Raw genomic sequence first — 10,045 nt, forward strand, 5'->3', positions numbered from 1 at the left:
AGAAAGCATGTGAGTGGCATGGGTGGTCACAACACACACACGCGCGCGCGCGCGCCGGGCCGGGCCGGGCTCGGGCGAGGGCCGTGGGCCATGGGCCTTGGGCATTGGTACTTGGTACTTGGCGAATGCGGTTCGCGGGCGTGGGGTGGGTTTTGTGGGCCGGGTTATTCTTTTTGGTCAAGGGCGGTTTGATTAAGTCAGAAGACTTAATCAACCCACTAACTTTGGAAACTGCTCCATTAATCACGTCATTACTCCCCACTAGCCGTTTTATGACTGTTGCAGTTCCCCATTACTCCCGTAACTTCTCCACTAGCCGTTTTTTGTTGTTGCGGTTTCCCAAAGCCTCATTATAAATTCATCGTTTATTTCCACAAAAGATATAGAAACTTACAATCAATCTCTCTCTCAAATTCCTCTCTTTCTGGGCAAATATTCTGGTCTCCAATCGGGGATTGTGAGTGCACATAATTCTCGGTGTCGTGTAAACCCTGGAGGGCAACCGCAAGCGTTCTACTGCATCGGAGGTAGCGCGGAATTGTCTTTTAGAGCAGTGGTCCGGCCACGGCACGACAATCGTTTCAGTTCGTATTACGCAACATCCAGTTAAGTCGTTCCAATTACTTATTTAGCTAACACGAGATGCCTATGAGTAAAGGAGTCCTCAGCTCTGAAAACAGGACCAACTTCAAAAACTCGCCTAAGATCACCAGAAATTGACATTTTCTTGTGAAGATGAGGTGACTGAGCAAGACAGGCAGGCTAGCCTTTGTAGCCAAATCTGAAAACTGCGGCACCCCTTCACTTGCCTCCCATCGTCTTGGGTGTATGATATCCTTGAAAATGTTCAGTTTGCAAGAATACCCTGAATGCCTGAAAAAAAACTTAAAAGAGGCCCCCCAACTAAAACATCCAAACATGACAACATACTTACATGAAGCACAATTAATTAAGATCTCAAGGATACAAGTAAAAGAAAAATAAAATTCCAGGCTTATATGATTGTATCAATCAATTCCAGGCTTTTCTTTGTTCAATGTGTAAGCCAATAGAAGAATATTTTCAGGGCACCAATTACCATATCAAGCAAAGATAATTGTTGCTCAAAATAAGCATCAACGGTCTGTCATCATTTTCTTTGTCCCTCCTGTACTTTTGTAACATTGCAGTAACACCACCTATGTTTTTGGACAGGAAAAGTATTATTTATTAAAAACTGCAGAATAGTTAAAATAGGGGGAGGAGAAAGTATCCTCAAAAGAAAGCACTAAAACAAATTACAGATTAGCCCAAATCCTCTGTATCCCCCCCCCCCCCCCCACCTAGAATTATTTGGGAAACCCCAGCTAACCTAGTCCATAAAGAAGCTAAAAAATTCACTTTATTCCATAGCTAATCACTCAGGGCAGCAACAACATACAAAATTCGACCAATCCTTTTCAACCAAACACATAAAAGGCTTGTCGTCACTAATGCCTTGCAGAATTCATCTAAAAGCATCTTCACGTGGGTACTAAATGGCTCAATCCAACCCCACAAGCTCCTAATAAGATAGTAAGTGCTTCAAAGTTCAATCACCATTAAAAGATGTATACTTAACCACCTTCAATAAACAATGTAAATGTGGTTTGAATAGTAACATCAGGTTCTTAATTCCAGCAAACTATAGCGTTAACAATGTAAGATGCAACCAAATGAAAAATAAGAGATAAAGCCAGCCTTAAGCTTTCCAGGTCAATGATACTGATTATTTGGCTCCTAGCCTATCATCATTCCACGTTCTTCCCTTCTCAATAAAACATTCTTTTTATGTGTTGATCAATTGTAACCCTTAAGTATTGTGTTGAAGACGAAGTGCTCAGGGGATGAAAAGAAAAACAGCAAACTAACTAAGTATAAGATGATAAGATACAGATTAAAACATCAAGAAGCCTCAAAGTTTGTCTAGGCCTGGATGCTACATCTCATATATATTGTTGATATATAGATTTCTTGAGCTAAATTTCCCAGAATTGAGACGATTATAGCTTTCAGCCTTTCACCAAAACCCAACAGCTAATATCTATAAGATTCCAACCCAAATTCCAAAGACGCCAAATTCTTCAATAATTTTCCATTAAATCTAAATGGGTATCTATAAATCCAACAAAACAATAATGCAATCAAAACAAATAGTGAAATTAACATAAACCCTACAATAGAACATAATTCTAATCTACATCAACGAGAACAAACACAGAAGCAAAGAAATGAGGTGATTACTAGTTACCTCTTGATCGCCAGCTGCATCAAGACTTCAATTTTGGTGCTCCCCGATTGCAAGTTCATCTTCCTAATTGAAGACTGGCGAAATCAATACGGACGAATTCTTCCCAATAATGAAAAAAAAGGCGGTGATTTAAATCAAGATTGCTCTAGTATTTCTTTGTTAAGAGAAAGAGAATTGTGAGTTTCACTAATAAGAGAAACCTTATGTTTGATCCTTCAGAAGAATTTGCAATGAATTCAAGGCTAGGTTTTTAAGGCTTTATTTGGTTGGGAGGAATTGGAAGGAAAAGAAAATAAAGGAAAGGTAAAATAAGGTTTCCTGTATTTGGTACAAATAATTATATGGGAAGTGGGAGGAAATGAAAGGAATTGGAAGGAAAACTCATTTACAAAATTTTCACTTTCCTTTCCTTCCAAAATTGGAGGAATTCGGAAGGAAAGAGAAAATTAAAAGCTGTCATTTAGCTTTCCCTTCTCTTCCCTTCATTTCTTTCCCCTAAACCAAACACAGGAAAATAAAACCTATTTCCCTTCCTTTCTTTTCCTTTCTTTTCCCTTCCTTTCTTTTCTCTTCCTTTCCTTTACTAATAATGAACCAAATAGGGCCTTATTGAAAAACCCCTGTTGAATTGCGGCTACTGAAATGAACGACAACTCTTAAATTGAAATGAGGTTTTTTTCACAGCTTAAAATTTCCCCTTAAATTGAAAAATACCGCTTAACTTTTCATTTATTTTGTTTTTAGAGGGAAATTGTTTTTTAGAGGAAAATTTTCAACTTATTGTTTTTTCTGTTTTGGGGGCAACTTAATTTATTTATTTTTAAATAGTACGAAATTTTTTCTTACTTTGTGTATCCTTTAAACAAATTTTAATGTCATCTAATTGAATATGACCTTGTTATTAATATAATTAAAATAATGAAAAAAAAAAAGTTACACCAAACAGTTCGTATATTTTATTTTGTGCCGATTTTGTCTAGTCTTCTGAGATTTTAAACTAATGATATACGTAGTGATTCGAGATATTGTGTTCAACCGAGTGTTCAGACATTCCTTTGTTTAAACTTAGAGCGTGTGGGTTATGTTCACATTATAATACAAAAACTAATCTTAATATAATTTGTTCTGATTGGACATGATTGAAATTTATAGAACCTAATTGGACTTGATCCATCCTGATTACAAGAGAGTAAACTTATACAATTGGTTGAAACTTATATGACATGGAAGGAAATTATTTGAACTTATTGAAACTTATTTGACCTTAAAATTATTTAAATAAATTTATTATTATGGATTAAACCATAAAAGACAAAAGCTCATATAAAGAATGTGGGTTCTAATACAAAAAAATGTTTTTTTACTTTCTTCATTGCAAACATATCAAATGGTATAAATAGTGGACTGTAAATATGAAATTATTATGAATAAACAATTGACCAAACAAAGTAAAAAAAATTTATACTTCTTAGATATATTAATAACATAAGTTATTTTCTAGAAGTTTGGCCAAATAATGTCTTATTATATTTAGAGTGAAACTTCCCAGTTAAATTTTAATTTAAAATAATACGAAATTTAATTTTGTAGCCATGGATATAGGTTTGTTATTATTATAATTAAAATAAATGAAAAATAAGTTACACCAAAACCCTAAACCCTAACCCCTAAACCTGAACTTAATTGAACTTATCAAAACTGATTACACTTGAATACTTGATTGATCTGAATTGAACTAATTAGACCTATTCATACATGCTTGCAAGAGACTAAACTATAGAGTTAGATTAAACGTGTGTTGACCTGATTAAAGTTTATTGGAACTTATATATTGACTTGATAGAACCTTATTTTAACTTTGATTGAATTTATTTATTGAACGCATTACTACAAACCTTCACCCGTGCAACGAGTACGTTACGCTACATATATAAGAGCTATCGTGCACAAAAATTAAAAAAAGAAAAGTTTGCTCGTACTGCATATAGCGTTATTGTGCATAAAATGTCATAAACACATCAAAATCGAAAAATATACTAATAAAATTATTATCGTTCAATCTCAACATGATTGTCGTTGCATTTTCAAAATAGGATTGAGTCTAATAATGTCATGGTGTCTGGCCACAAAATAAAATTGAAAGAACTTTCTACACTATCTATTTAAAAACAATGGATAAATATGTTGTCTTGAGTATGAACAAGCCACTGAAACATAATCAAACAAATCAAGAACCAATTAATCAATTACTTGTGTAAAAAGTGACATATCAACATATATAGAAACTTAATCAAACAGATAAAGATATAGACAAGACTAGAAAGACAAAAGAGTTACAAAGTATAATTTTATCCCAAATAAAGTAAATCAAGCTATTCCCTAACTACTTACATGTGATGCTATAATTCAACCGCTCCAAGCCAGTACCGAACCCTATACCAACAAAGCCAAGAGCTTGAAGTCCCCTTGGGGTAAAGGCACATTTATCCAAGAAATAGAAAAGATACAATAACACCCACTTAAGTTTTTGACAAAAAGTAGTCCAAAAAAAATTGAGTGAATTGAACTTACAAGTAGTAGTTTGTCATACAGTTTGAAGAATTTTCTTATTCGAAAAAATTGAGGGAACTTCCAAGTCATATTTTGTCATACATGCCTTCTTCACAGTTTGATTAATTCTGGAGGGAAAATGGTGAGAATATCCAAAAGTCATGTCATGTGCCCTGCACATGATTATCAACAGCCGAAAAATAAAAGGCAATAACGGAAAAAAGTGGTTTCATGTTGTCTCACGAAAATAATTTTATGTTGAAATTAACTTCACCCAAAAACTTATATAAGATCTTTTCTCGTAAATTTTGTGTTATAAAAGGTTATTTCTTTTAATTTACATATTTTATTACAATATTTTTTATTTTATTTTAGTTTTTATCAGATATTGCAATGGTTGTTGCCTTATGGGCCTCTAAACTTAGTAAATTGTTTCAATAAATCCCTAATACGATTTTTTTTTCCCGTTCGATCAGTATTCAGTTTTCTCCCAAAACCCTTAACACTTTCTCCTCGTTCATCCTCGTCGTTCTTTCAAGCAAGCGAAATGACCATTTGGTCTCTGAATTGGAAGTAAGAAAAATTGCGATTGGCGTCTTGAATTGGCGACAAGAACGGTTATTTGGTATGTTTTTCTTCGAATTTGTCTTCAATTTCATAGTTTAAGTTGCAGTTTAAATTATTAATCGAATACAATTGGAATTTTTGTGTGTGGTTATAAGGCTTAAATTAGGGTTTCTTAATTAAGAAATTTGTATGATTTGAGTTTTACGAATATTCCTGTTCTAATCTTTCTATGGTGATATGTAATAAAACTCCTCTACATTCCATTGTTTTAAACTGATTCGTGAGTTTCTTTTGAAGCTTCTGTTTATGCTATGTTGTTCTACTGTCTTGGGCTTATAAAACTGTTCTTGTGCTCATGTTAGCTATATACTTTAAGACTGTAATCCTATTTAGCATTACCTCGATTGCTCACAACATTGCCTAGCTATTGTTCGCACATTTTCATATTGGCTTCCATTTTCTTCTTGCACACATGTAATTGCTCTGAGGTGTAAAATGAAAAACCTGAGTTATCACAGTAAGGTAAATAGAAGGCATTGTATTAATTCACCATTCTCTAAAAGCACCAAAAAGTCAGAATCTTTTATGTATGTACATTGAGGGTGGAATATGTTTAGACACAATTTAATGTAGTTTTTGATAACTTAAAAAAGTATTATAGTCTAAAATTTTATTACTTCCCTTTATTTAAGTGGTCTTCTTGTTTTTTCCAACCTTAGATCTAGCCAATCCAATATCTGAATTAGCAAGATTGAAGTAGTCTCTTGTGTGAGGCAGAACGAGAATCAGAAGACTCATAAATCACCTCATGAAGACTGACTCAGAAATCTCGAGAAGGTAATCCATGATATATATGCCCAGTCCACAACCTTTCTCGTCTTCATAGAATTAGAATAATCATCCATGAGTATTACCTTTATACCAGTTGGTTTACCTTTAATTTGCTACTTTCGTTGTAGTAGCCTTCTTATCCTGTTGTTGACAAATCCTTTACGGAGTAATAATATAATGTATGTCTTCTATTAACTTATTTCTTAGTTTTATAATCTACAAAAAAAAAAAAGAGCAAGCAGGAATGTAGCTGGAATATCGTATATTATTTACTATACTATGGGGACTTTATGGTGGGAATTATCTATTGTATCATTTTAGTTGCTATGTCTTTTTTTTTCCTTCCCTTGTTAGAGGGTAAGGTGTATCTTCTTTAAATGGGTCTTGCAATTATTTTTTATATCAATTTCACTATAGCCCCATCTGGTCTGGTAAAAGAGTTAGTATAGTAAACTTGATATCCTTCTCTTCCTTCTATTATTGAAATTTCAAGTGATTGACACTTTTAGTTATCTTAATGAAAATTCTGTCTGAACTCCTTATAATGGTTTAGATATCTTTTGTTGGCCCCATATTTATATTGTCGTTTGATATTGCAGGTTCAAGGTTCAAGGAAGGGTTGTATTGCTTGTGAACAGGGTAATTGAAGACGGTAAGCTAACTACAACAACAAGGTACCAAATGCTGACCTTTTCTTGTAGTTGAGAGTTAGTCATGATGCAGGCTATGAAGTTTCTTTGAGAAGCTTAATGGGAAATAACATAAATATATCTCATAAAGCAACTAAAAGTAGTTATTTGGCTTTTTATATTAGTGAACCTAGCTTGACTTGTTTGCTATCTAGGGAAAAAAAATATAGAACATCTATTATTTCTTGGTAAACATTTTGAGGGATTATTTAATAAAAGTACAAATTAAAAAACAATTACATGGGTTCTTTTTCAATAATGATAATCTATGCTAAAGTTCAAATTTTGTTTTTCTTTTCTCCTGGTGATTTATTGCTTGTTTATGTTATGCTGTTGTATGTCTTGTTTAGTTGGCTTAGGTGTCTCTGATCTGAGTCTGAGTTGCAGAAGTTGTGATTGTGTTGTGATGCTCTCGGTGCTCTGTTGCTGTTATGATTGTTGTTCTGCTGATATTCATTTCATTGATGTGTGACTTGCAGTGTGCTCAACAACATTGCCGTTATTTTTCTTGAAGCCTGAAGGTGGATGCAAATATGAAGAAGAGTTACATGTAGCCTGTGGTGTCGTCAGTTAAAGCTATTTTAGACCGACTTGGGTTGACATTGGAATTTTGTGGTTTGGTATTGGCCAGTTATAGTTTGGTTTGCTAGCTTAGTTTTTTGTACTTTTTGGGCTTGCAGGTTGTTGCAAGGCCTAGGGTGTTTTATTTGGTTGAGCTTGTACCAAAAAATAAGCTTATAGGTGACCGTTCTTGAAAAATGTAATAAATAATACGTTAGATTATTTCTGGTGCCTCTAAAATTGTTTCATGATAGTCTCAATTGCATCTAAATATCATTATTTGAAAAATAAGATATTGCTTTTAATTACATTTTGAGGCAAAATTATATTGTTGCCCCTAAACATGTTGCTTTAGAGGCAATTTTTTATATTACCTTTAATTATATTTCGATTCAAAATTATGTGGTTGCCACTAAATATATGTGTATTTTAGAAACAACTTTATATATTTCCTCTAATTATATTTCGAGGCAAAATCATATGATTGCCTCTAAATATATGTGGCTTTTAGAGGCAACCTTTTATATGGCTTCTAATTATATTTCGAGGCACAATTATATGGTAGCCCCTAAATATATGTGGCTTTTAAAGACAACTCTAATATTGCATCTAACTATATTTCGAGGCAACATTATATGGTTGCCACTAAATATATGCGACTTCTAGAAGCAATTTTATATTCCCTCTGATTATATTTTGAGGCAAAGATATATGGTTTCCTTCAAATGTATGTGCTTTTAAAAGCAACGTGTTATATTGCCTTAAAAAGGGGCTTTTAGAGGCAACCATTAATTAGCGACGGACTTATTAGAGGCATCCACTTTTTTGCTTCAAAAAGGCAATAGAGGCTACATCCCCGTTTTTAGAGGCAATTATATATGTGTTGCCTCTGTACGTGATTTTTCTTGTAGTGTAAATTTTGTCAATTTTATTAATTAATGTTGATGAAAAATTAGGTGAATTCATAGAAGATAAGAAAGCGGGGAATGAGAAGATAGTTAAATACATGAAATCGTGGAAGAAGAGAACATATAAAAAATATTGCCGTTATTGTCCCCCCCCCCCCAAATAACATTTTTTTAATTATTTTTTAGTTGATGAAATACAAGTTTTGGTATTTTAGGTGGTCAAAGTTAATTTTTCGAATTTGTTACATGGTAAAAAAAACAATTTGTCCCTATTTTTAACGTAAATATTATACAAATTAATAACTAATAAGTTCATATAATAGGAAAGGAGGTGAATAGAACGACATATATCAAACGGGCCATGACTAATCCGAAACATTGTCAATACAGTACTACTCTGCGGCTAACTAATTTAACTTTTGCATTTTTATTTTATATTTAATGTTATTCCTATATGATTAATTAAGGCTCTGTTCTATTGGATTTATTTTAACTGGACTTATATTATCTATATTTATCTGAACTTATCTTAACTTATACTTCCTCTATTCTTATTTATATGACACAATTGGAGTTTTGACACTATTCACACTAAAATATAAAAACCAAAATCTCGTCCAAGTAATCAATTTGTATTAATACAAACCATCTAGTTTTTTTTTTAGGCGAAATATAAACCATATACTACACGTATTGTAGTAGTTAATATTTTATAATTTGTAAATTTGAGCACAAGAAGTATTTTGGTTAGTAAGTAATAAGAGCAGTAGGACAAAACACGTATACATATTTGGGACTTTTATAATAAACCAGTACACAAGTAGGATGAAGTTTTTGAAGAGTTTTGCACTTTGAATTTTGAGAAGCAATTTTTGTATTACGATGTTCTGATTGTATATTGCTTCTCTAAAATGCTAAAAATTAGGGGTTTAAATAGGAAAATGAAGGGCTAAACGCCAGCTGACGCCAGCGTCCAGCGCAGCTGACGTGGCACAGAAGCTGCCAAAGAAGGAAGAAAATGTCGTCCTTGTGCTTGGCTTGTAGTGGGCGTACCTTTGTACGAATTGTACGTTGTTTGGCACGTAGTCTTACTTGGGGAATAAGGAAGCTTGCGACTAAAAACTAGCCGTTTCAGGTTTTGGAATTCGGTTTTACGGGAAGAGGCCCGGTTTGCTCGGTTTTGTGGGTCGGCGCCCAAATTTGGATTGCCTAGTGTCATTTCGACTGGAAAAGGCCTTGTAAAACCAATGGAGTGGTCCATTGGGTGAGATTGTACTTGGATTTTGAAATTGGTTTTTGGAAATTGTATTTTGTACCGAGTTCCGTGATGGGAATGGCCTCGGGGTTTGGACTTTGGCTCTTGGATTTTGAAATGTATTCTAGCAATTGGGACTTCCGCACGGAGTTGTTCCAATCACCTAGCTAGGATAATGGTATCGTCATCATCCCAATGGGGAGACACGATTTAGGTGTCTACAACCATTTAATTCTTATAACCTCTTCTACCTCATCTCCCTCTTTAATACTCATTATTAATTCACCATCTAATTTATATATTTTGTCAACTTTCAATTCACCTACATAATCATATATTCCTACTAAAAATCACAAGCCCTCAACAAAATTAGCACTTAAAAATACTATTTAACAACCACTATATAATTTCCCGT

The 10,045-nt window shown here is 33.6% G+C and overlaps 2 long non-coding RNA genes across 2 annotated transcripts; one reads left to right on the top strand and one right to left on the bottom strand.

The window, feature by feature from the left end:
* Positions 1 to 919: 919 nt before the first annotated feature.
* Positions 920 to 3,016, bottom strand: LOC110796667 (uncharacterized). The gene is made up of 2 exons (XR_002535655.2): positions 2,270 to 3,016; positions 920 to 1,178 (listed from the first exon to the last, which is right to left on the bottom strand). It is a non-coding gene; the product is annotated as an uncharacterized lncRNA (long non-coding RNA).
* Positions 3,017 to 5,215: 2,199 nt separating this feature from the next.
* LOC110796668 (uncharacterized) lies at positions 5,216 to 7,689 on the top strand. The gene is made up of 4 exons (XR_002535656.2): positions 5,216 to 5,444; positions 6,106 to 6,223; positions 6,817 to 6,891; positions 7,386 to 7,689. It is a non-coding gene; the product is annotated as an uncharacterized lncRNA (long non-coding RNA).
* The last annotated feature ends 2,356 nt before the right edge of the window (positions 7,690 to 10,045 follow it).

Source organism: Spinacia oleracea, chromosome 3 (genome assembly GCF_020520425.1).
Source record: "Spinacia oleracea cultivar Varoflay chromosome 3, BTI_SOV_V1, whole genome shotgun sequence".
NCBI classification, from domain to species: domain Eukaryota; kingdom Viridiplantae; phylum Streptophyta; class Magnoliopsida; order Caryophyllales; family Amaranthaceae; genus Spinacia; species Spinacia oleracea.